This window comes from Furipterus horrens, unplaced genomic scaffold (assembly GCF_987537825.1).
Source record: "Furipterus horrens unplaced genomic scaffold, mFurHor1.1.pri manual_scaffold_3, whole genome shotgun sequence".
Lineage (NCBI taxonomy): Eukaryota > Metazoa > Chordata > Mammalia > Chiroptera > Furipteridae > Furipterus > Furipterus horrens.
The window spans coordinates 175,692,712-175,717,382 of record NW_028327173.1 but is presented as its reverse complement, the minus strand read 5'-3'; the positions used below and the strand labels follow the sequence as shown (position 1 = coordinate 175,717,382).

The window sequence follows — 24,671 nt, the reverse complement described above, 5'->3', positions numbered from 1 at the left end:
GGGTTTGTTTTATTTGGTTATTGTGTTTGCCTTTACCTACACAACTAGTAGTCTATTTGTGTTACAAATAAATTACAATTAAGTTATATATTTTAAAAAATAATGTGTATATGCAAATACCACTAGGATATGTAAACATACTAAAAAACCCATCTTTTTAAAAAAAAAAATTGATTGCCTGGCAAATGGAGAGCGGGCTTACAGTTTTTAGCCGAAATGGACTCAATGGAAGTAAGCTTTATTTAAGTTGACAGTATAGTTTTAAAGGTACGTGGGGGTGTGGGAAACAAAGGAGACCTGCTCCTCCTTTTCTTAAAGAACTCCATATGTATGTATGTAGTTACCGTATTTCTATAAGGAGAGAAACATAGACATTAATTAGAGCTATGAAAGCCTAATAATGTGGGTAAAACGGTGAAGAGAGAAGAAATTTAAAGACGTTTTCCAATTTTGTTACTCTAGATTTGGGAAAGTTTTTAATTTTTACATTTTATAAATGAACAAAATGTGCATATCATCTGAAGTTCACCTATTTCCAATATGATATTTGATTCCTTTTTATAACCCATCCCCAAGACATCACACAGTCTGAAACCTCTCCAATGGCAGAGAAGTCATTCCACCAACAAAGACTGTTCAACCTCAGAAAGCTTTGCCCAAAGACTAATAGAATGCTTTTCAAACTTTAAAACCTAATGCAAAAAGAAGTTTATTTAATACCACCATAGTATTAGACCCTGGTATATGGGGGTATATGAAGTACATCTCAAGTGTCTTTCAGCAGATTGCCAAGCCAGGTGACATAACCAAGTATCTCTCTCAAGAGTCCACCTGTATTCCCAGCAGGGAAAGGAACCAGGAGAGCTGCAACAACCACCAAGCAAAAACTGGCTGGTTCAATCCACTTATAAATACATTTACTATTACAAATGCAACTCCAAACAAATTGCTGAAGTTTAAGGAGCTAAGAAATGTTTTGTTTCTCTTGTTCTTTGTCACATCCAAAGAGTGATTTCTACTCTATCAGAACAATCCAGGCCACTGTGGGTACCTACTACTCCAGGAAATGAATGCACAATGTCCTTGACTATTTGTTATACTCTATACTCTGCTCCAATATGCTCAACATACTATTTGTTTTCAGAGTTTATTCCAAACAGGAACATGGAACTGCCCTACTTAAATTAAGGAACAGCAGGAACAAATATTGGTGGTAAGATTTTGACTTAAGAATCTCTTCACAAGCTTTAACAACTCTTAACCTTTTTACTACTTCCATTATTCACTGGAAGAAGAAAACAGATCTAGTTCAGATCACAGGCAAGTCCCTTATACTTCAACGCATTTGCCCAGAATGGTTAGACTGGATTTAGAAAGAACCCTGCCAAAGAAGAAAAAACAATTTCTTAGCCTTTAATCGATTCTTCTCTAAACCCAAGAAACACCATAAAATGAGTTTTCCATGTCTAATAAGTAACTACTTAGCACTACTTTCTATTTATAAAGCCTATTCTAGTATTCAGACCCACTGCTACCTGTGAGAAAAATAACTACTAAAGAAAGTTTCCTTGAGAAGATTCCTTTATCCCTACACATTCTCACTTAATGTCCTCAATAGGTTCACAACATATAACAAAGCCAATTTTACCATAGGCTAATTAATATAAACAAGAGTTAAGTTCCTACAGCATCTCATCACAAAACAATGCTAGACAAAATGACATTATTCAAGGATGCACTGTACTCTTCCTACTCTTCCCCAATTACTACAGAATCACTTGAGCATTTTAATTTCTATCCTACTAATTAGCCTAACATCATACAAACTTCCTATACCACCAAGCAGATTGATGTATCTCCCATACATTGAGGTTTTGCTCCCTCTCTCCCTTCCTTCCCCCTCTCTAAAAGTAAACAGATAAAATCTTAAAAAAAAAAAAGTTTTACTCATTAACTCACCTGAAGTTTACAAATAGCAGAGAGTATGGTAAGAAAAGTCCCACAGTGTCCCACCACAATGGGGCATTCCCTAAACATCCATTTATAAAGAAACTTTCGACATTTCTGAAGTCCGAGAACTGGGGCTGTCAGTATATGTTCTGTATGGGAACAAAACTCCTCTAACATCCTGAGCACATGTGATTCTAATTGTACATAAGAGTTTCTGGGCGTGAAAATAGTGTTTTTTTCCTTCCTAGTTTTCTGGCTGTGCTCCAAGACTACTTTTCTTATCAAGTTATCTTTACTGAGATCCTTTCTGGGGGTGAAGAAGGAGGAGGGCCTTTTAAAGACTTTCGTGAAAACATCTGCACATAGACATTTCAGCATTTCCAGTAATGCCAAGTGTTCTGAGGTTCTAAAGAGAAAAACACAATCTAAAACTACCTAATCCTACCAAAATTTCTGCTATGGGCAATCATCACGATATCTAAATCACATAATTGTTATGACTGACAGGAAGAAAAGGAAAATTAACACCTTCTGAGAATTGACTATATGCAAGGCATTTAATATATGTTTGTTTGTTTTTTTAAGATTTTTTATTTATTTACTTTTAGAGAAGGAAAGAGAGAGGAAAAGCGAGAGAAACATCAGTTGGTTCCCTCTCACATGTCCCCAGCTGGGGACCTGGCCCACAACCCAGGCATGTATCCTGACTGGGAATCAAACAGGCAACCTTTCGTTTGGCAGGCTGGCACGCAATCTACTGAGCCACACCAGCCAAGGCAACTAAATGTATTTTTAACTAAATCCTCATAACAACCCTGATAAATAAGTACTATTACTGTCCAAATACTACAGATGAGAAAAGGGCACTGAGAGGTTAAGTAACTTTTTAAGTAACTCAGGCATAAGTAAGTGGCAAAACCAGATTTAAACCCAAGCAGCCTGGACTGTTCTCAGCTATACTACACTCTACCCTAAAATGTTTCCCTCTAAAACAGAGGAAAGATGACTATTTGAACATTTCTAAGACCCTAGATCATTAATCCTCTTCACAATCCTAGTTATCTTTGAAACTTTACATTATTTAGGAAAAAAACCTGACGGGTCCTACTTTAATGCAATTAAACTGTATGGAGAGAATTAATGGAGCTATTATAGGTACCACTCACCAAGAATAATGGGACCCCTCTAACTGCATCTGTAACATGAAAGAGACAAAGAAGCTGATAAAGTTAGAACCAATTCATAAAACAGTACAGAACTTGTTAAAAAAGCTTTCTAATTTAGATCCTCAGAGTTCAAGATACCGCATCCACAAAGCAAGACAGGTAGCTGTGAAAAGCAAAAAAGAACAATTTTTTTTTTTTTAAAGGCAGTATAAGGTTTGAGGTTGTGGAGACAAAATTGAGAGAGTAAGCAGACGAAAAGAAAGACAAAAAATTATCAAATGAGACACAAAGCATCAGTCCTGAAGGTCAGCATTTGACTAACGAGAAGTCCAGAACAAAAAGACAAAAAAACAATCAAAAAGAGGAAGTTTTCAAAGAAATATTCATTTTCCACAATTAAAAGATTAGTAAATTAATAGAAGAAGACTTTACAGTTTTCTAATTAATAGAGCCCACTCAGTGCTCAAATGAATAGAGGCCCACACCAAGACACTGGGAAATTTCAGACAACGAAGATAAAAAAGAATATAAAAGCTTTCAGAGAAAAGGCAGCTTATCTACAAAGGAACAAGAATCAAAAGGGCCTAAGACATCTCACCAATAAGGATACTAGCCAATAATGGAGCAATACCTTTGAAGTTCTGACTTCTACGTTCAATCTAGAATTCTATTCCCAGTTTAATAGAATACAAATATTTTCAGACATGAAATTACTCATAATTTACCTCCCATACATCTTACCTTAGTATGTACCTCAGCAAAACAAAGCAAAAAAAACAAGAAAGAGGAATATATGGGAAATAGGAGCATAATGAAGGCAAGTGACAGGATGGCAGCTGAACAGCAATTCTAAATAAAGTACAGACTGATTGAGGGCATCAGGAGGAGGGTAAGTACGAAAAAGGAAATAAAGATGATACTAGAAATTTGATACCATTTTTAAGAAAATGGAAAAATTAAGTTAAGTTTTAAAAACAAAGAATATAAAAGAGAACTCTGACATACGGAGGTAACGGCATCCTGTGTTAACTCTGGAGAAATGGTTTCTCCCCATCCCCAATACAAGTGATTCAAACGGGGCTGATCTCACATCCATCCCGAAGGGTTGGCATATTACCAGGCTCTAACTATTCTAACTGAATTCTCTCCACCTTGCTATAATGCCTTATTCAGAAATAACACACAGCCTAGAATCAGTACTGGTGGGGGAGGAGTAAAGGCAGAAGATCCTGAAAATAAAGCTAAAAGGAGGAAAGCAGACATAGTAAAAGACCAATTCTTTAAAGCAAGGTTTGAGCACCTGGATTCAATCCTACTTCATCCTTCTGAACTCTTTAAGGTCTGGGGGGAAAAAAAACTTCCTTTTTAACTTACATTATGATTAAAAGCTGGTTTTCTAACGCACACGAGGATCCCCAACTCAAATACTCCTCTTTCAAAGCAAGAAGTCAAAAGACATCATCCATTGTTAGTGAAATAAAGATAAATACACAGTATTTATCAAGGTGGCCAGAGCTAAAAATAATGATATATCAGAAAGAAGGTGGTGAATGGTGGTGGTGGAAAATAATTCTTCATGGTTTCTATTCTTGCAAGCAAGGCACTGTTTGCTCTTTTGTTCTGGACTGTATTTTCAAGGACGTTCATATAGCCAACAGCCTTGGACGATAGGAAGTGTCTTCCTCCAGTGCACACAGGAGGCATACTTACTATCTCTCCCTCTGGAGCAGGAGCAAAGGATAGCATTATGAAATATCTGAAATCCCTAAACTCAGAGTTTTCTCAAGTAACAAAACTCACTAGATGAACAGGTGTTATCTGGCCGTCTCTGCAGTGCCCTGTGGGAACTGAGGCTCAGGAAACTGGCACAAATGAATGCTGATACTCTGGCTATTGCAATTGCTCTAAGTAATACTGTACTTCATCTCTGCCTCTGTGCCTTCCCCCAACACAAGAGTCTGTGTCTTCTACCAGCATCCATAAAACTGTAACAGGCTAACCTCAGGTAGAGAGTAAAATCTCAGACCCTTTACAATTCTTGACAGGTGGTAAATGGGAGCAAAATCTTAACTATCATTGTAGAAAGTCAATAAATAATGCTTAAAACTGAGAAATCAGGAAATGAAAGTATAAGCATATTAATATGGGGGGTTATCACTAGAAGAATCAAACACAGAAACAAGTGAACTGGTTCCCCTGCAGGAGGGGACTGAGGTGGGCAGGTGAGAGTGGAACAAGGGGATTACTGCTTTTATCATAAACTCTTCTGAACCACACTACATTTTCCCCCCACCATGAACATGTATTTGAGAAAGAAGTGTTGCTGGCTACTTCAAAGGCAAAAAAAGAAGTGTACAAGAAAACAGTTTTTTTCAGTATTTTCATCCCACTAATATTCAACGTGAGCATCAAGAATAGTACCTAATTAAGTATGATGTTCTCATCACAGTTCTAGAAACCTAGAGGAGAAACACACTGTCACCAATGATCATCTCAAGCCAGAAAACATTCAATATATCATCAAATAAAGTACCTCATGTCTTGCTTTGGAGAATTTTTTTTTTAATTAAATGACTCTAATAGCCATGTCCACAATAGTGTCCTACAACCTCTTCCACGCAAAGCACATTACTGGCTTCAGTATGTAAATATGTATCCTTAAGTATAATTTCCTACAATTGTAGATTCTAATTTACCCATCTAAATCACCACTGTTTTAAAACTGAAACTAAAATTAATTTATGATACTGGAGATAATCAGGATAGTATAGCCTGCCATTCCTTAGGACAGAGCAGAAGTATTTTTTATAGCAGCAGGACAAATTTGCCATTTTACAAGAAAGAAATAGACAAATAACTTTTTAAGGCACAAAAAGCAATTCACATTAAATAATTGAAATTTTCTAATAGAAACTTGCAATTAAATTATTTTGTATCGTAGTCAGTGAATGACTTTTCATTAGTATAATTTTATAAAGAGAATTTCTTTTAAAAATCTGAACAGCAAAACCTACTTACTGTCTACTACTCTACTCCTCCACTAAATTATATTTCCTACACAGCCACATTATAACTTGCTTTCCTGCTGAATCTAACTTTTAAGGAAAATGAAGGAAGAGCAAACAAATTCTGCAGAGGTAAGCTAAACTGTTCTTGAGCTGAACTAAGTCTAGTTAAGAAAATCTGGTTAGAAGCTAATTTGTTTTATTTAAAATATACTTTATTTAAATTAACATTGATTAACATAACACTACTACTTCAATCTACTTAAGTCATGGGAAGCTGGAGCAAATAAAAGATAAAGGTCTCTTTGTGACATTATTTGATTTATTTCATTTATTTTTCACTTCTAGGTGTTCTTCACTAAAAGGCATTTTCGTAGGGACGTTCCTCTACAGGTCAAAGTGCACGAGTCTGCAACTCAGCTCCAACACACTTATTGGCTATGCAAGCTGCTTAACCTCTAAGTCTCAGTTTCCCCCCCCCAAAAAAAGGACAAGAATACTCTCATCAATGGGTTGTTATAAAAATTAAAAATGATAATACAAATAAAATGTGCAGCATAGGGACTTCCGGTCAAGATGGAGGCATGGACAGACATGCTGCGTCTCCCTCCGCAACTAAGAAGGAATACAACTATCTCAAAACTAGAAACAAGCAGAAGTTCCAGAAAATCAAACTGCATGAAAGTCCAGCAAACAATGAAATAAAGAAATACTCATCAAGACAGGTAGGAGGGGCGGAGCCTGGGTGGAGAGGATGCAGGGCGGTAGCAGCAGGCCAGCAGAAAGTGCAGTCACATGTTTTAAGGTCAGGAGGGACACCTGGGGAGCATTCCCAGCTCCTCACCAGACCTAGCAGACCACAGTCCCAGCACCAGGGAAAATCAAGCCTCATTGCCTCTGACTGTGCAGAGCAATGGGGGTTGGGGTCGAGGCGGAGTCTGCTGGTCTCTCAGCGGAATCTGCTTGTTTGAAGGGCCCCCACAGTCCTGGGACATCCACAGACCCACCCACTCTGGGAACGACAGCCAGCACAGCAGCTAGAAGGGCACTGGTCTTGTGCGGAGGTGGGGTAGGTGCCTGGAAGAGGGGCGAGTGCTAGGCAGACGGCATTGTTCCTTCTCAGACCCCTCAACGTGGGTCAGTACAGGTCACCCTGTACTGACAAATCCCTAAGGCTCCGCCCCTACAATGGAACAGGAGCAACAGCTCTACCTGGGACGCAGAGGCAAACAAACACAGGAGCCTGTCAAATTGAGGAGACAGAGAAGTATGGCCCAAAAGGGGAACAAATCAAGGTTCCAGTGGCAGAACTAAGCGACGAGGAGATAGCCAACCTAACAGATGCAGAATTCAAAACACTGGTGATAAAGGTGCTCACAGGTTTGGCAGATATGCTTAAGTACGGCAAACGCATAAGGGAGGAAGTGAAGGCTATGCTAAATGAAACAAAAGAAAATCCACACAAAACCAATGGCGAAGGGAAGGAAACCTGGGTTCAAATCAATGATTTGGAGCATAAGGAAGAAAAAAAAACAGTCAACCAGTACAAAATGAGGAAACAAGAATTGAAAAAAACAAGCAGAGGCTTAGGAACCTCTGGGGCAACTTTAAACGTGCCAACATCTGAACCATAGTGGTGCCAGAAGGAGAAGAGGAAGAACAAGAAATTGAAAACTTACCTGAGAAAATAATGAAGGAAAACTCCCCAAATTTAGCGAAGGAAATAGACATATAAGTCAGGAAGCACAGAGAGTCTCAAACAAGCTAGACCCAAAAAGGGCCACACCAAGAAACATCATAATTAAAATGCCAAAAGTTAAAGATAAAGAGAGAATCTTAAAAGCAGCAAGAGAAAAGCAGAGAGTTACCTACAAAGAGGTGCCTATAAGACTATCCGCTGATTTCTCTAAAGAAATTTTGCAGGCAAGAAGGGACTGGCAAGAAGTATTCAAGGTGATTAAAAGCAAGGACTTTCAACCAAGATTACTCTATCCAGAAAAGCTATCATTTAGAATGGAAGGGCAGATAAAGTGCTTCCCAGACAAGGTAAAGCTAAAGGAGCTCATTATCACCAAGCTATTATTATATAAAATGTTAAAGGGACTCAAGAAAAAGATCAAAACTATGAACATTAAAATGACAACAAACTCACAACTGTCAACAACTGAATCTAAAAAACAAAACAAGATCCAACTAAGCAAACCAGAAGAGGAACAGAATCATAGGTATGGGATCATGTGGAGGGTTATCAGCTGGGAGGGGAAAGGGAGAGAAATGGAGAAATGGTGCAGGGACTAAGAAACATAATCAGTTAGTACAAAATAGACAGGGGTAAGTTAAGAATAACATAGAAAAGGATGAAGCCAAAGAACTTATATGCGCGGGCCATGGACATGAACTAAGGGGGAGTGGGACTGCTAGAGGGAAGAGGGGTACTGGGCAGAGGAAAGCAAAAGGGAAAAAAAATTGGGACTACTTTAAAAACATAATCAATAAAATACACTTAGAAAAATAAAAAAGAAGAGATTCAGAGGAGGTGAGGCAATTAGGCATGAAAACTCATCAAAGAGAAAAGTGTTCTAGGCACAGGGAACAGCCAATGTAAATCCTAAGGCAAGTGCATTTCTACTTGATTAACAATGCCAGCACTAACTAACAGATAAGCAAAAATGTCACCTATCGTTATTAGTCTCTTAACTCCCTCTGCCCCAAAATAATCTATACTAGCAAAACCAAATATATATATATATATTTCATTAATTCATTCAACCAATATTTATTGAACATCAATTATGTGCTACACATCACTTTCTAAACTATGAAGAACTCAGGAAAGGGCCTAAGGTTGACTACAAAGCCAATTTATTTAATGTAAATAATACCTTTCCCCTGTCCTTTGGTTTACTGGGCCTTCATGGCTTTAAAAAAAAAAACCACACACACACACACACACACAAGAGATTTATGGACATCTGACCTCCAATGATAATACACTGAAAGTATCTCAAAGTCTCTATCATTAGAGCACACAGATTGGCCCTTATTAAGTTTCTTTACCTAAATATGTAATCATTTCAAAAGAACTCCCCCATGTCTCTGAAGGACCAAACATTGCTATTAGTAGTCTAATAATTTTTCTACCACCTTCCCAAGATTCACTTCACTTACAGAAAAAATGTGATCAAACACTAGGTGCTAGGCTGTGTGCTATGGTAGCAAAGTAAGAGAGTCTCTGCTTTCCAAGGTCTCATATCATGTGGTATGGGAAAACAAAAGCACATACATCTTTTTAATGCTATTTCCTACTTCAAAATTAAGTACAACTCATAGTAACACCCGGATGCATAGAAAATTACTATGCATTTTTCAAGTCCCACTCGAAAACTTAAGAGTTCAAAACACATTTTAAAAACTTTTATTCTATAAAAAAATTACAACTTTGGCAGAATGTATTTTATATAATTTATCTGAGCCCACTTAGCAACTGAAGTAAAAGGTCAGAAAGTTGAGAATCACAAGAAATATTTTATAAAAGGAACCAAATATCCAAACAAGAAAAAGCTGAAGTTCATCACCACCAAACCAGTAATACAAGAAATGTTAAAGGAACTTCTTTAAGAGAAGAAAAAAAAATGTTTTTTAATATGAGTAAGAAAATACTACAAAGAAAAAATTCTCACTGACAAAAGTAAACATGTAATGAAAGCAGTGGATCAAGGAACACTAAAGCTAGTGCAAAGATTTAAAGGCAAAAGTAGAAAGATCATGTGTAATTACAACAGTAAGTTAAGGGATACACACAAACACATACACAATAGTAAAAAATAATGACAAAAACATAAATGTTAAGGGGATGAGTAAAAATGGTCATAATTTTAGAATGTGTTCAAGCTTCAGTGACCACCAACTTAAAAAAGACTACCAATGTAGTTTCATAAATATAAAGAACATAGTAACCACAAACCAAAAATCTACAAGAGACGAGAAAGAGAGAGAAATCCAAATACAACACTATAGATAGTCATCAACACACAAGAGAGCAAGAGAATCAGAAAGGAACAGAGAACTACAAAAACAGTCAGACAATAATAAAATGGCAATAACTACATATCTATAAATAATTATTTTAAATGTAAATGGATTAAACATTCCAATCAAAAGACAAATGGATAAAGAAGATGTATTACCTATATACAATAACATACTACTTGGCCATAAAAAAAGAATGAAATCTTGTCATTTGAGACAACATGGATGGACCTAGAGGGTATTGTGTTAAGTGAAATAAGTCACAGAAAGTCAGATACAACATTATCTCACTTATATGTGGAATCTAAAAAAACAAAATAGAAACAAACTCATAGATACAGAGAACAAACTGATGGTTGCCAGACAGGAGGGGGGTTAGAGGGGACGGGTAAAAAAGGTGCAAGGATTAAGAAGTACAAATTGGCAGTTACAAAATAGTCATGGGGATGTCAAGTAGTTTAGGGAATACAGTCAATAATATTGTAATAACTAAGTATAGTGTCAGATGGGTACTAGATTTAATGGGGTGATCACTTTGTAAGTCATATAAATATCTAATTACTATGTTATACACGGCCCTGGCTGGTTTGGCTCAGTGGATTGAGCGTCGGCCTGCGAGCTAAGTGTCGCTGGTTCGATCTTCCAGTCGGGGCACATCAGAGAAGGAAAACTCTGACTCCAAAAAACCTCCGCTGCCTTGCGGCATACCTCTTCAGAGGAAAGGCTAAGGGAGTAAACCCCGACAGAAAATCCGGAGCCGGAGTCCCTAAGGCGGTTTGACGTTGTAGTCAACACCGGCAACTCCTGCGGCGCACCTGAAGCCAAGCTGTATTGACTCCGTCTTTCCCTTGGATCCTTCAGCTGCGAAGAGAGGGGGGGTCTGCTGCATGGGCAACAGCAGACCCTCCATATCACCCTGCCCAGGCTCTGTAGCTTCAGCTCCACTGGAGAGGACACTCCAGCGTCATCGCAAGATGTCGATTCAACACGGGAGGAGACAGATACCGTGTCACTCCCGAGTTGGACTGCACAGCCATTTTCGGCGGTGCAGATAAGACTCTTAAGAAGCTACACCATCGTCTCTCGAGACGGACGGCTGCCGACGACGATGTTATACACCTGAAACTAATATACCATTAATCAACTGTAATTAAAGATTTGTTGAAAACATGTTTCTAAAGAATGTACATGATAAATGTATATGAGAAAAAAGATGACAAAATAAATTAATTAATTTTAACCTTATCTACTTTTTAACTGAAAGAGCAACTCCTAAAAAACACATTATTTGCTTATCTCCCTGTGAAGTATTTATGGGTAGAAGGTTTCTCTTCTAACTTCAACCATCCATCTCCTCCTCTTAGGACTGGCCTAAGTAAAATGAAAACATGCTATAATATGCTTCACCCAACTTGGCATCACATTAGCTGTTGTGTAATCCATGTTTTCAAGTCATCTTAAGCTAGAGTAGACGTACTTTCTCGTCTCTCTAGTTTTCACGCACATTAAAGCTACCCTCTGTCATCATGTTTTACCTATTAGCAAATACAAAAACAATGTCAACAAAGATGTGAAATAATAGATGTACTCTCAAACTGCAAATGCTCTTTTATCCAGCAGTTCCAATCCTAGAAGTTTATTCCACAAGACAACCTATGAACAAGGATATTCTCTGCAGCACTGTTTCTAATAGAAAAAGACAGTCAAGACTCCACTTCTCATCCTCCCTTGCATTCAGATGTGACACACTATGTTCTGGCTAACACAACATGATTGTTGTGAAGTAGCAATTTCTAGAAATTTTTTTTTTTTTTTTTTAAGCTGGCATGTAATCTTTACCCTTTTTTGCATGCTGCATCTTGGAATGGGTTGCAAAAGCTGGAGATCCAGCTAGGTCAAGTGAGAATGGAGCAACACACAGTGGAGTGGTAATAGTACAGAAAGAGCCCAAGCGACTGAGGGCGGGGGGCATGAAGACAGACCAGAGGGCTCTCTCTCACCTGCAGTCTTTGTTCTGTACAAATAAAAATTCATCAAACTGTCTGCTTAATATCTGCACATTTTACTGTATTCATTAGGCCTCACAAAAAGAGAAAGCAACACTTGGAGTGCTATATCAACCCTAGACCACCTATATGAACTTAAGACTTTGTTGTTTAACCCACTGTTGGTTTAGGTTTTCTATCACTAATACACTTTACATATACCAATATGTAAAACAAATAACAATCAATTTAAAAAGGCAAGATCAGAGTATGAAGAATATGCTACCATTTTTGTTTTTGTTTTTTCAGGTAGGGAGAATAGAATTGGTTGCCTGTAGTCTGAGGAACAGAAGAGAAAAAACTCACTTTTTACACCTTTTGCATTTTGAACCATGTGGACACACTAGCTATTCAAAAAAATAAATGTTCTTTAATGCTGTTAAAATATTACATTTAATTCTTTTTCAAATTTTAGTATATGACGATTTTAATGATTTAAAGACTTATACTGACTTTAGTTTCCAGATGATCCCACATTGAACTAATTACCCCAAGAACCACTAGACAAAAATATGACAGAAGAATAAAAAAATGTTGGAAGGGGGAGAAATGAGAGTGTTCATAACTGTCCTTTCATGGGAAAAAGGCAAGAGAAGCATTGGGGTTATTATACTGCTAGAAATATATACTACAAATCTTCTAATTTCTCATTATCAGCTTTAGGGAAGAACAAACAAAAGAAGCTAGCTAAATCCAAAAGGCCAACAGGTTTTTTCTTTGATTAGCTGAAGGAATCATACAAAAGGTTCTTTTTCTCATTAGAGGAGTACAGGTTATGAAAAGTTTTTAAAAAAGTAACATGAAAGTCTATGAATCAGATTAAAAATGGAAATAAAACGAGAACTTTTTAGAAATTTATCAAACTGAATTAGGCGGTTTTCTTAACACTATTTTAAAAACTGTTTATGTAAACCCTGTTACCTTTTTCATGGTGTAAGCAATATAGCAAGAGTTACTCAAAATCTACTGCACTCTTAAATAGACCATTTAAGTTTGTATTGGTTGCCCAAGTCTCAGGCCTGCACATACATGTATTTTTACATATGACTGATTTTTATGTATGATTCTATATATCATTTTGTGTATGATTAGTATATATGTCTTTTATTCCATTTTCTCATACTTATTTCTATGTAATAATTAAATTGCACAAAATTTTAAAATGTTCACTTTAGAAATAACCATAAAATTTTAAATTTTCATTTTTAAAAGGTAACTCAGTAAGAAAGCCCTTTCACACAACAGTGAAGGATGATGAGACCACTAACCATCCACTGATCCATTTCAATTACAACCTCTTAAGTGATAAATACATTCATACCCAGAAAAGAGGCATAGTTTACATCCTCTAGCTAATAATAGTCTGTATAAACATCAACTTGTTTCTGAGGGGTTGGTGGGTTACAAACAAAATCACCAATCCTCTAGAAATTCTAGTAACTAGTGTGAAAATTTCATCTGGGACTTCTGAACACCTGTAGGCATAGACAGTAATCATTAACCTCTTCAAAGTAAATGCTCCTAAGGGCAAAGACTACATTTTCCAACATAGACTAAATGAAAATTCAAATGCAGAAGTGGCACACAATTAACACTTGGTGAACACTAACAGTTTAGAAACAATACAATGCACAGGGAAATAAAATTAAGCTTTACTTCACTGAATAAGATGTCTCTACACTATAAATATACAATACAAATGACAAATTTCTTAAAGAAAACTGAGTAATTATACTGAGGATCAATGATGAAGTCTTGACATCGTTTTCTTCTAAAGGGGAATAATATTGCTGGTACTTTAATAAACCAGTAAGACTAACATGCTTCACAAGTAGAAAGGAAATTGTGTTCGTTATGTTTTTAAAATAGGAAAGGGGAAAAAAAGGTAAAGATTTTCTCCTAACTTCTCCTAAATGACCAATTTGGAGGTGGAAAAAAGAACTAATCAAATTGATTTCATATGGTATTCTCCAAAAAAAACTAAATAAACAGCATAACACAAGGTCTGCAATTATTCAAATTTGATTCTCACAAATTTTTACTTGATTCTACAGGAAACAAAGGTTAGTTAACTGTAAGACCTGTCCTTAAGGGACTTACTCAAGAAGCCAAAATCTTAAGGCTTTCAACAGGACTTTCCACTGGATTATATGACTGGTCAAGAGTTAACATATTTAAATCAGAGCAAATAAACATGAGAAAGATCCTCTTATTTAATAAATAAACGCTTGGAGACACTGGGGACACATAAAACTGTAGTATTTCAGTAGTCCAACAAGTGAATTGGCAAGCAGATGTTAACTCCAATATTAATGATGCCTTTTAAAGAGGCATGTTCCCCTTCTTATGTCCCTTAAAAGGAGGGGAAATCTGTGAGACTTCCATAAAGGAACAATTCTTACAAGAAGCTTTACAACTCCTACTTATCTACTAAAATAGGATAATTAAAATTCAAGCAGGACAGGCAAGGTAGACTCACAAAATAAAACAACGTAACAACCACAGTAATAATCAAGTAATTTTTTTGGTAACAAACCCAAGAATATCTTAACTGAGAAAATTTGCAATACAGAGGCTAAGCCCCTAGATCAAATAAAGAAGGGAGAAAATAAAATATTTCATTTCTTAGATTCAGAAATAAAATGGTAACTAGCATAGCTTAAGTTTTCACTTGAATTTCTATTTTAATTTTATATTAGTCTTAAAAATAAATATATGCAATTAGAATGTAAAGTTATATTTTAATTTGAGGAAAAGTTACAACCTCTTGCTAGTAAAATAAAATGTAAACTTCCTAGAAATGTTAATACTTATTTGGACTAGTAATAATCGATTTTATTAGTGACATTTGCCAAAAAGGAAAAACCCATATGATGTTAAACAATAATACAAAAAATAAATTCTTTTTAAAAATATTATTTTTATTTATTTTTAGAGAGGGTGGAAGGGGGAGAAGGAGAGGGTTGTGAAGGGGTGAGGGAGTGAAGGAGCGAAGGAGAGAGGGACAAAGAGGGAGAGGTGGGGAGAGACACAGACAGACAGACATTGATTTGTTGTTCCACTTATTAATGCATTCATTGGTTGGGTCTTTTATGTGCCCCGACCGGGGATCGAACCCCCAACCTTAGTGTATCTGACACTAACCAAAGGAGCTACCCAGCAAAGCTAAAAAATAAATTCTTAAATAAAGGCTACTATTTGCCAAAGAATATATATAAGATCTGTAAAACAGTGCTAAGATAAAAGGTGACAGAGGTAAACTAATGCACTTAGCATAGTGCCTGGCATATAAAGCATACTGTATTTTAGTAAATGAATAATTAAACAGGCCTTGAAATTCCATACGTTAAAAATGTTGGTGTATAACTAGTTTATGAAGCTAACCATGTAACATGTTAAATAAAACACAGGCAAAGAAAATGTTAAATGAAAGACAAGATTCCTAAAGCATAAAGCCTACAACCTTCTTTGAAGGACTTATTTTCAGGACCCACTTTCATAGTCCTATCTGCAGTATCCCAACTGAGCTAAAGCACTGCGGTGGAGGTAACGCTCTTCATCTAGGTGAAGGCTGCCTGAACTACAGAAACCTCTCCCCTATGGCGAAAGTGACTGGTGGGTAGGAAGTACGGAGAACCTCCAGAGAATAATTCTGATGACTGAACTTGAAATAAAATCTCTTGCCCTACTTTGGAAACAAGTTTACCTCTCCCAGTTCTTGGACAATAGAGCAAATGTGTCCTTTGAGACTTCCTTGTCAAACTCAAATTTCACATTCAGAAACTCCAGCTAATCAATAATTTCCTACTGTAGTTGTAACAGTGATTTTACAACTACAAAAATACTTTATAAACAATATCAACATTTTTCTTTTTCAAGAAGCAAATGAACACCTTAATACACAAACTCCTACAATTGAATCTGCTAGAAGGTGTCTAAGTTAACCAGCGGTAAAGAAATAAAAACAGAATTTCAAAAAAAAAACCCTTAAAGCTACAAATTTAAATAGCCCGGGTATGTCCCTAAAGATTAAAACAAAAAACAAAAAAAGCTAAGCCTTTAATTATGTGTCTACAATTTGGGGACATAAGATATAAAGCTTAGAACTTTGTAGGGGAGATAAGACTGATACATATGAAGCAATTAGCAATAAACAATATTTAATGAATTGCTAAGTGGCAGAGTACTCAATATTCACCATAGGAGTGGCGGAAATAAAAAGATTTCAGAGGGATTGGATAGTCCAAGGTTTTACCACTTAGAAATGGTAAATACCATCACAAAGCAAAGATAGTTCAATCAACAGGAATTTACTCAAACATTTTGCATACTAGTAAGTCAAAGAAGAAAAACAATCTAGTTGAGGATGGCTCACAGGTACTCTCTTCCTATAACAGACGTGAAATTCTCTGGCCCAGAAGAGGTCAGCCATGAGATCATGTGAAGTCACCTCACACAGTAGGGGCCACCTTCCACATCCTAGACCTGCTTCTTGACTGCCTACCCTTGAAATTATTAGTGAAGCTTGACACTGGGCAAGATCTCTGACTCATGTGATTCTGATTTGACAACCTGATCCTTTGTGTTACACCAAATTATAGATTAGGATTTTTAAGAATCACTTATTTTTCAATTACTGTTGATATATATTGTATAAGTTTGAGAGGTACACTCCAGTGATTAGACATTATATAACTATCATAAGTGATCCCAATAAATCTCATACCCATGTGACACCGTGTATAGTTATTAAATATTATTGATTACATTCCCTATGCTGTACTTTACATCCCCATGATTGTCCTATAACTACCAATTTGTACTTCTTAATCCCATCATCTTTTTTACTCATCCACCAAAAACACCTCCCATCTGGCAACCATCAAAATGTTCTCTGCATCTATGAGTCTGTTTCTGTTCTGCTTGTTCATTTATTTTGTTTTTAGTTTCAGTTGTTGATAGATCTGTATTCATTGCCATTTTATTATTCATATTTTTTATGTTTTTTCCTTCTTCTTAAAGACCTTTTAACATTTCATGTAATACTGGTTCAGTGGTGAACTCCTTTATCTTCTTCTTGTCTGGGAAGCTCTCTGTATGTCCTTTAATTCTAAATGACAGCTTTGCTAGATAGAGTAATCTAGGTTGTAGGTCCTGCTTTTCATCACTGAATATTTCTTGCCAATCCTTCTGGCCTGAAAAGTTTGGTGTGAAATCAGCTGACAATCTTATGGAAGCTTCCTTGTAGGTAACTAAGCTTTTCTGTTGCTGCTTTTAAAGATTCTGTCTTTGTCTTTAACCTTTTGCATTTTAATTATGATGTGTCTTAGTGTGGGCCTCCTTGGGTTCATCTTGTTTAATAGTCTCTGCACTTTCTGGACTTGTCTATTTCTTTCACCAGATTAGGGAAGTTTTGTCATTTTTTCAAATATGTTTGCAATGTCTCACTTTCTCTGTCCTCCTTCTGGCACGCCCAAGATACAAATGCTGGAACACTTGAAGTTGTTCCAGAGGCTCCTTACACTAGCCTAATTTTTTTTGGATTCTTTTCTTTTCATTGTTCTGATTGGGAGTTTTTTGCTTCCTTATATTCCAAATCGCTGTTTTGATTCTCAGCTTCATCTACTCTACCATTGATTCCCTGTAATTTAGTCTTCATTTCACTTAGTGTATCCTTCATTTCTGACTGGTTCTTTTTTATGGTTTCCATTTCCACTTTTATGCTGTTGAAGTTCTCTCTAAATTAATCTACTCTTCCCCTCAGTTCACTGAGCATCCTTATAACCAGTGTTTTGAACTCTGCATCCAGTAAATCTCCATTTTGGTTAGTTCTTTTACTGGAGTTTTATTGTTCTTTCATTTGGGGTATGTTTCTTTTTCTCCTCATTTGGCAGCCTCCCTGTCTTGGTAGTGTTGCCCAACATAGTAGGTATTGTGTAGGGTCCAGTGGCAGAGTCTCCTTGGCCCCCTGAGCTGGGCACTCCAGGTGTACCTCCCCAGCCCTGTGGGCTATGTACACCCTCCTATTGTAGTTGAGCCTTGATTGCTGTTGGCACATCAATGGCAGGGATTTACCCCCAAACCAATCTGCTGCAAAGACTGACTGCAAAAGATGGGTTGTGCAGGGGCCTATCCCACCGAGCAGAACTTACTTCAGTGGGTCTCTGGTGCCCACTGAGTCCACCACTTGATTTTGTCACTTGAATTTCTAATACCTCTTTAAACCAACCTTTAGACAAAACCTCTAGCCAATATGGCATAACATAAATGGTTTATCCTCGTGGTCCAATTCTGGCCCCTCAGACCCATGGCCCTCCGTGACAAAGAAATGTTAAAACAAAGAGTCCTTGCAGCAAGTACAATTCATCTGAGTGCCTACCTAAGTACCTGGCATATAGGTATTCAAAAAATGTTTGGCCCTGGCTGGTATGGCTCAATGGATTGAGTACAGGCCTGCAAACCAAAGGGCCACTGGTTCAATTCCCAGTTGGGGCACATGCCTGGGTTGAGGGCCAGGTCCCCAGTTGGGGGCATGCAAAAGGCAACCAACCACACACTGATGTTTCTCTCCTTCTCTTAAAAAAAAAAAAAGTTTATTGGATTAATGAACACCATGCCTGATAATCGTCGTCGTCGTCGTCGTCGTCGTCGTCGTCGTCGTCGGCAGCCGTCCGTCTCGAGAGACGATGGCGTAGCTTCTTGAGAGTCTATCTGCACCGCCGAGAATGGCCTGATAATATAATACACATATATAGCTTAGTTTCACACTTATACCTACACTTGTACTGAGGATAGTAAATATATGTGAGGATTCTGAAGGTAAATATTTACAAAGAAAAAATCTGGAGCCTCCTCTGTGGAGCTAAATAGAAAATGGAATTGGAAATGAAAGGTTGATAAACTCTCTTAACTACCATTAGGAAACACCTACACTTTAATCGTTAATACTTTCCAGATAACTACAGAAAGTTCATCAGCTTCAAAATACCATAAGCAGGAACTAAAGGAGAGAAGATAAATTATGCAAAGATAAGATTGACAGGAATTCGATTTCCAAATGACCTAAATGCATTTGGAGTTAATCCGCTCTTTCTTGTTGTTTCCAAAGGACTGCAGATTATGCACTTGCTGAATTTTGCCTTTGTCACACATGACCTAACAAGGAAGGCATTCATTATACCGTAGTGGCTTCCCTCAAGTATCTGGTTCTAAACAGCTGCAAATTTTGGAAGATAACACCAAATGATGTCTCTTAACAATTAGTATGTTCTCTTCTCAACAAATACAAGTTAATATTTGTTGTTAACATGGGTCGAATATTATATCAAGAACATAGTAAACTGGTTCAGCATAAACTTTAAGTTTAGAAAATAAAGTAGAAAATTTGTATAAGAATTTTAATCCTATGTACATTAAGAGAATAATCAATCCAATAACCACATCCAAAAGAATTTCTAAAATTTAGTACTTTCATTCTTTGTGATATTTGTTTTTATCTGTGAGAAAAAATGCTGTATCACTCACTAACAACTGGCTGATTTATGATTTAGCCCCTTCATATGTTATAACTGGATAAAATGACAAATATTTTAAATTAATAGTAAACCCGATCTCAAATAATTTCTATTTATAAGAAATGAGTGCTGCTTCCTAGGCCCAAAACAGCAAGGCTGAAAAACATCCTGGGGAAAATAGGAACAAGTTGTAAAAATGTTTCAGAAGACTGATGGCTTCTTAGTTATGCAACTATATGTATAACCTGGCTTTTTTATAGCTTTCGTTGTTCCTCAGTCACATCAAAATACACAAAGAGGGGACTCCTACGGGCCCACGAGGAGGACTGGGAGTCCCCATTCCCCTTGTTCCTACGGGGCCCTTGAGTTGTTCTGGGAGCTGCCTGCCTCTCCCCTTTCCCCCCTACCCCCCTTTTCCCTCAATAAACCCATTGCCTAACCCCCCCCAAAAAAAAATACACAAAGACATTTATTCTCTACCTATTAACTCATTTTCCATGAGGACAAATAAGTTTCTCCTCGGTAGTGCATTTTTTCCCCTCTCTTTGAAATGCACTGCCAAGGAGGAGCTATTTTATTATCATCATTTATTTATCTTTCAACTCACATTTAGCTTGACTTTCATCCCTTCCCATTTACACTAAGTACACTTAATTTGCACACAGCCATGTAGCCTGCCCAAGCAAGGCAACTTGGAAAACACACAGGCAACGGTCCTTTTCGTATCTCCTTTAATTTCATTACATACTATCTTGCCATGATCCTTTCACCTTAAAAAGTAGGTTGATTAACACCCTCAATATCAGCAGTTCCTGTCAGTCTTGAGGATCCAAAGGCTCAAATATTGTCTTTAGAACCTTGACTCAACATTGCTACCACACAGTTCCCAATTACTTAAAAAAAAAAAAAAAAATTAACTACTCTCAGGAGTACATACAATGCTGTTGAATTTCCAAGGTGTGGTGAGGATGAAAATGAGATTTACAGGAAAGCTTTGTTTTGTGAACTTCCAGTCAAACCTAATAGTAATTCATGATGGTAAATTTTTGCTTTCATTTCCTGCATTAATAGGCATAGCATAACTTTCACCTGCATGTTGATGCAAAAATTCAGAGATGACATATTACCAATTATCTATATAGAACAACTGGGGAAGAGGGAGTGTTAACAACACAAAACAACCTACCTTAAAAGTCAAGGTCAGTGACGAAGGATTGAGGACTCCTATCCAAGCTTCCTCCTGAAAACATGAAATTGTAATTACGCTTCGATTTTAAGCCAACTACCTCTCAAACTAGATTCTAGTAAATGCTTCTACGGAAGAAGAAATGATGGAAGTATTGATAAGCTGGACCTGCAGAGTCAGTAATGGTAAATAACTAGCTTCTCTTCCTGTCTGATCCCTTGAAAGTTTTGGAAGAAAACCAAGAAACTTCTTTAAAAATTCTGTGGTTTCATATTTGAAAGCACCACAGGCAAAATTTTACTTACATGTCCAGACAAGCAGTCCTGGGATGTTATTATATTGTTATGGCCCATCCTTAGTAAGAAAGCAAAAAAAAGGCTTGCTGCTGAGCTATAACCATAGGAAACCCTCAATTATCCAGGGTAGCATGGGGCAGAGATGATCTGGATTAAGTTAAATGCTCAGGTAATTATTATTTAAGAAGAATACTGAATTAATTCAAACATCCTCCCTCTCACAATAGAAAAAGTTCCCTTAAGATCTGCTCTCCCTTTTCCAGGCCATTTTCTACAAAATTATGAACTAGCAGACAGATGATCTCCAAACTGTCTAGCAAAAAAGAGTAAGCCAACTGAATTACCAGCACTCACAATTGGTTCCATTTTTTCCAGTTCCAATCACAAACTATCAAACTTTGAGTTTAGCTTCCCTAAAGACATTTACATTAAACACCAACCCCCGCTCCTCCCACCAAAAAAAAAAAAAAGCCTTCCTGGTGTAGCTGTTTCTGAGTCAAATGTGTCTTATACTGAACTGTGCTAACAATGTCTGTTTTAATTAAAGTTAAAGAACTTGACAACTATTGCATTAAAACTTAAATGCAGGTACCGAACAACTTTCTATTCAAATCCGCTGATTCCTGACTGAACTTCCTTTTTCTCCGCTCCGGAACCACCCCGGCCCTTCCGCGCCAAGGTCCCAGCTAGGGCCTACAGTGACATCACAGCCCATCTCCTGGAAACCCCTGACGTCACAGACACGCGGACCTACAGCTATGACTTCATCACCAACTGGGATCCACCCGCAGTCAACCTGCGCCAGTCGGGAGGCTCAATCAGCTTCCAAGCCTCCGTCCCGCCGGGTCCTGAGAAAGGTTAAGGACAGGCGCCAGCTCACCTGCGCCTGGACAGGAAACAGAGTGGCCGAGCCCAAGCGGGCGCGACCGTGCGAGGCGACCCCCATCCAGGGCCCGACTTCCCCACTGGCCGCTGGTCCCGGAGGTGGGAGAGCTGGTCTGATGCCTCATCATGGCCTATCGGTAGTCTCCTATGCTTCAGCCCGGACCGTGGACCCAGCTCCCGCTCGCCGGCCAGCCCGACCCTCCGTGGCTCGCGGAGGCGCTCAGCACCCGGCCCATGCGCCGGAGGAGGCCCGCCCGGGAGACTGTGTGGGCCGCCGGCTCCCTGCCCCAGACGCGTCCCCAGCGCCCGGCACTTCGAACACGCGGGCGGTGCCCCTGCCCCCACCCGCCCCGCGTCCCGGAGCGCAGGCAAGCGGCGAGAGGGGGGCGGGGAATGGCCACGGTGGCCGCCGCCGAACCTGGACCGCGCTGCCCTAGCGCCACGCCACCCGGTTCCGACCCACCTGCACTCCTGCCCCGGCCCGGGCCTGGCCCGGGGATGCACACCGCGATGGAGCGGTGGCTCGGCGGCAGCAGCGATGGCAGGAGGCCTGGCTCGCTCCCCTCCACTGAGGCTGACCGAGCGCCCAGCGCGGCGCGGCGGAGCCCAACGCTCGCCCCGAATCCCATTTGTTTGGCTAAAACGGCGTGACGTCACGCGCCGGCCCAATCAACGGTTGGCCAAGGGAGGGGCCGCGGGAGCAAGCAGGGGCGTCTCAGCGCCCCCTGCCGCGCATTTTGTGTACTTCGGGCGCTGGGGACGGGAAGAGGGGACTTTGGAGAACTGGGCGAAGCATCTGTGGGCCCCCAAGTGGTGGCGAAGAGTGAAAGCTCCAGCACGACCTGTAGGGAAAGCAATCAAACCCTCAGGCTGACTGGAATGGCAGCAACGCCAGTGTTCAGTCATTAACGTGAAAAGTTTATTAATACTCATAGGTAGAACTGAAGCTATAAATGCTATTAGATTACTATTATATATCCTAGTTGGCTTGGGTTCCAATTTTGGTTCTGCTGCTAAGCGTGGAAGGCTGGGCTTCAGAATTCTCATTTGTAAAATGAAGGTGTTGGGAGAGTTTCTCTGTCATTCCTTTCTATGCAAACCATGGCAGAAATACCTACCAGTACATACATAAACTTTGAGATTGACAGTGGACTAACTCTACAGCTGGCCAGCAGGCCACATTTAGAATAACGCTGGTCTAGGAGAAAGAAAAAACTATTTTTCCATTTATACAATGGGAATGATCCCCGAGAAATAAAGCCAGTAGGACCAGAGCAATGTGTATCAGGCCACAGGCCCTGTGACAAGTCCTCAAGAGGGAGCTCCTGGGTAGGGATGGTGTGGCATTGTGAGGCCATAGGACTCATAAGGATCTGGAAGAGGGACAAGCTTAAGGTGGCCTGCTACTAGAAGAGTCTTTGTAGTGGAATTTTCCCCAGGAGATGTTCTCTCCACAGTCATTAGAGTAAGACCAACCATGATGATCCAGAGAAGGCCACAGACCTGTAGCCTGAAGCCACACATGTGGAAATACTAGGTCTAAGGCTAGAGGTTGGACCTTCTTACAGGACCAAGAGGGCTGAGAGCTGTGCTTGGGAGACTAAAAGCCAAGAGAGCAATGCTGTCTTAAGAAACAGAAGAAAAAAATCACCAAAGGAGAATGCACCTTTGCATTCACCACTAATTGTTATAGCCCAGAAGGATTTAGATCCAGCTGCGAATCTTGCTGCATTCCAAGTACAAAAATACAACAGGCTAAGGGAAGCAGCTTATCACACAGCATCCCCAAGCCCATCAACTCTTCTTCCTTGCTCTTGCCATAAAATCAGAAATCTTTACTATGACCCATTATAATCAGACAGGCCCCCTTTTTCAATCTTTCCGTTCTCCTCCTTGTCTTGGCTGAATTGTTACCTCCTCAGAGAGCTTTCTTTAACTACATTGGGTATACTGTTTCAGCCTTGTCACTTTCCTTCACATAATTGGCACCTGATAAATAACTATTGAATTAATCAAAATATTCATACTTTCTCTCACCAAACAATTTAATCCAGAATGCAAGTGTTCATCACCAGTAGATGGCTAATAAAAGTCACAAGAGTAGAATGTCTTATATATTATAAATAGGACATGAATAAAGGAAAAATCTAAGGTATTGCTGCAAGAATATGACCAAAAGTAGGAACATCTGAACTCTGAAGAACCCAACCAATCAGACATGATTTTGGTGCTTCGGTGCAAATTAACCTCGATTAAATTTTCTAAACCACCAATCGATTATAAGGATACTTATATTATCCACTTGGCATTTAGACAGGAACTAGATTTCTCTGAATAATACCAGGTAACTCATTCTTACATATTTCTTATTTTTAATAAAGTTCTGGTATGTTGAAAATGGCAAGAAAGAAAATGAAGAAGCGGAGTATTACTGCCTACTGGCTGTATATCAAATAACAATTCCTTTTTCTTGTTAACAGAATCCTGATCTCCACCACCCTCTCTGTGCTTCAGAAAAGATGGGGCCCATTCATTTCTGAATGTCCCCTTGGAGGTAAGTGCTATTGGCATATAGTAAAAAGAGGCCAGGGATGC

At 38.6% G+C, this 24,671-nt stretch overlaps 1 protein-coding gene across 3 annotated transcripts in view; it reads right to left on the bottom strand.

Moving 5' to 3' along the window:
• FBXO34 (F-box protein 34) overlaps positions 1 to 22,698 on the bottom strand; it is a 112,869-nt gene extending 90,171 nt beyond the window's left edge. For 2 of the 3 annotated variants that reach the window (XR_016509820.1, XM_090270911.1), the window contains exons 1-2: positions 22,540 to 22,698; positions 20,896 to 20,949 (exon numbers count right to left, since the gene is read on the bottom strand). The gene's annotated coding sequence lies outside the window, so the exon portion shown is untranslated. Of the gene's footprint in view, positions 1 to 20,895; positions 20,950 to 22,071; positions 22,215 to 22,539 lie in introns of those variants that run through there. The other variant, XM_090270912.1, reaches the window with a different exon arrangement.
• Between the last annotated feature and the right edge of the window lie 1,973 nt (positions 22,699 to 24,671).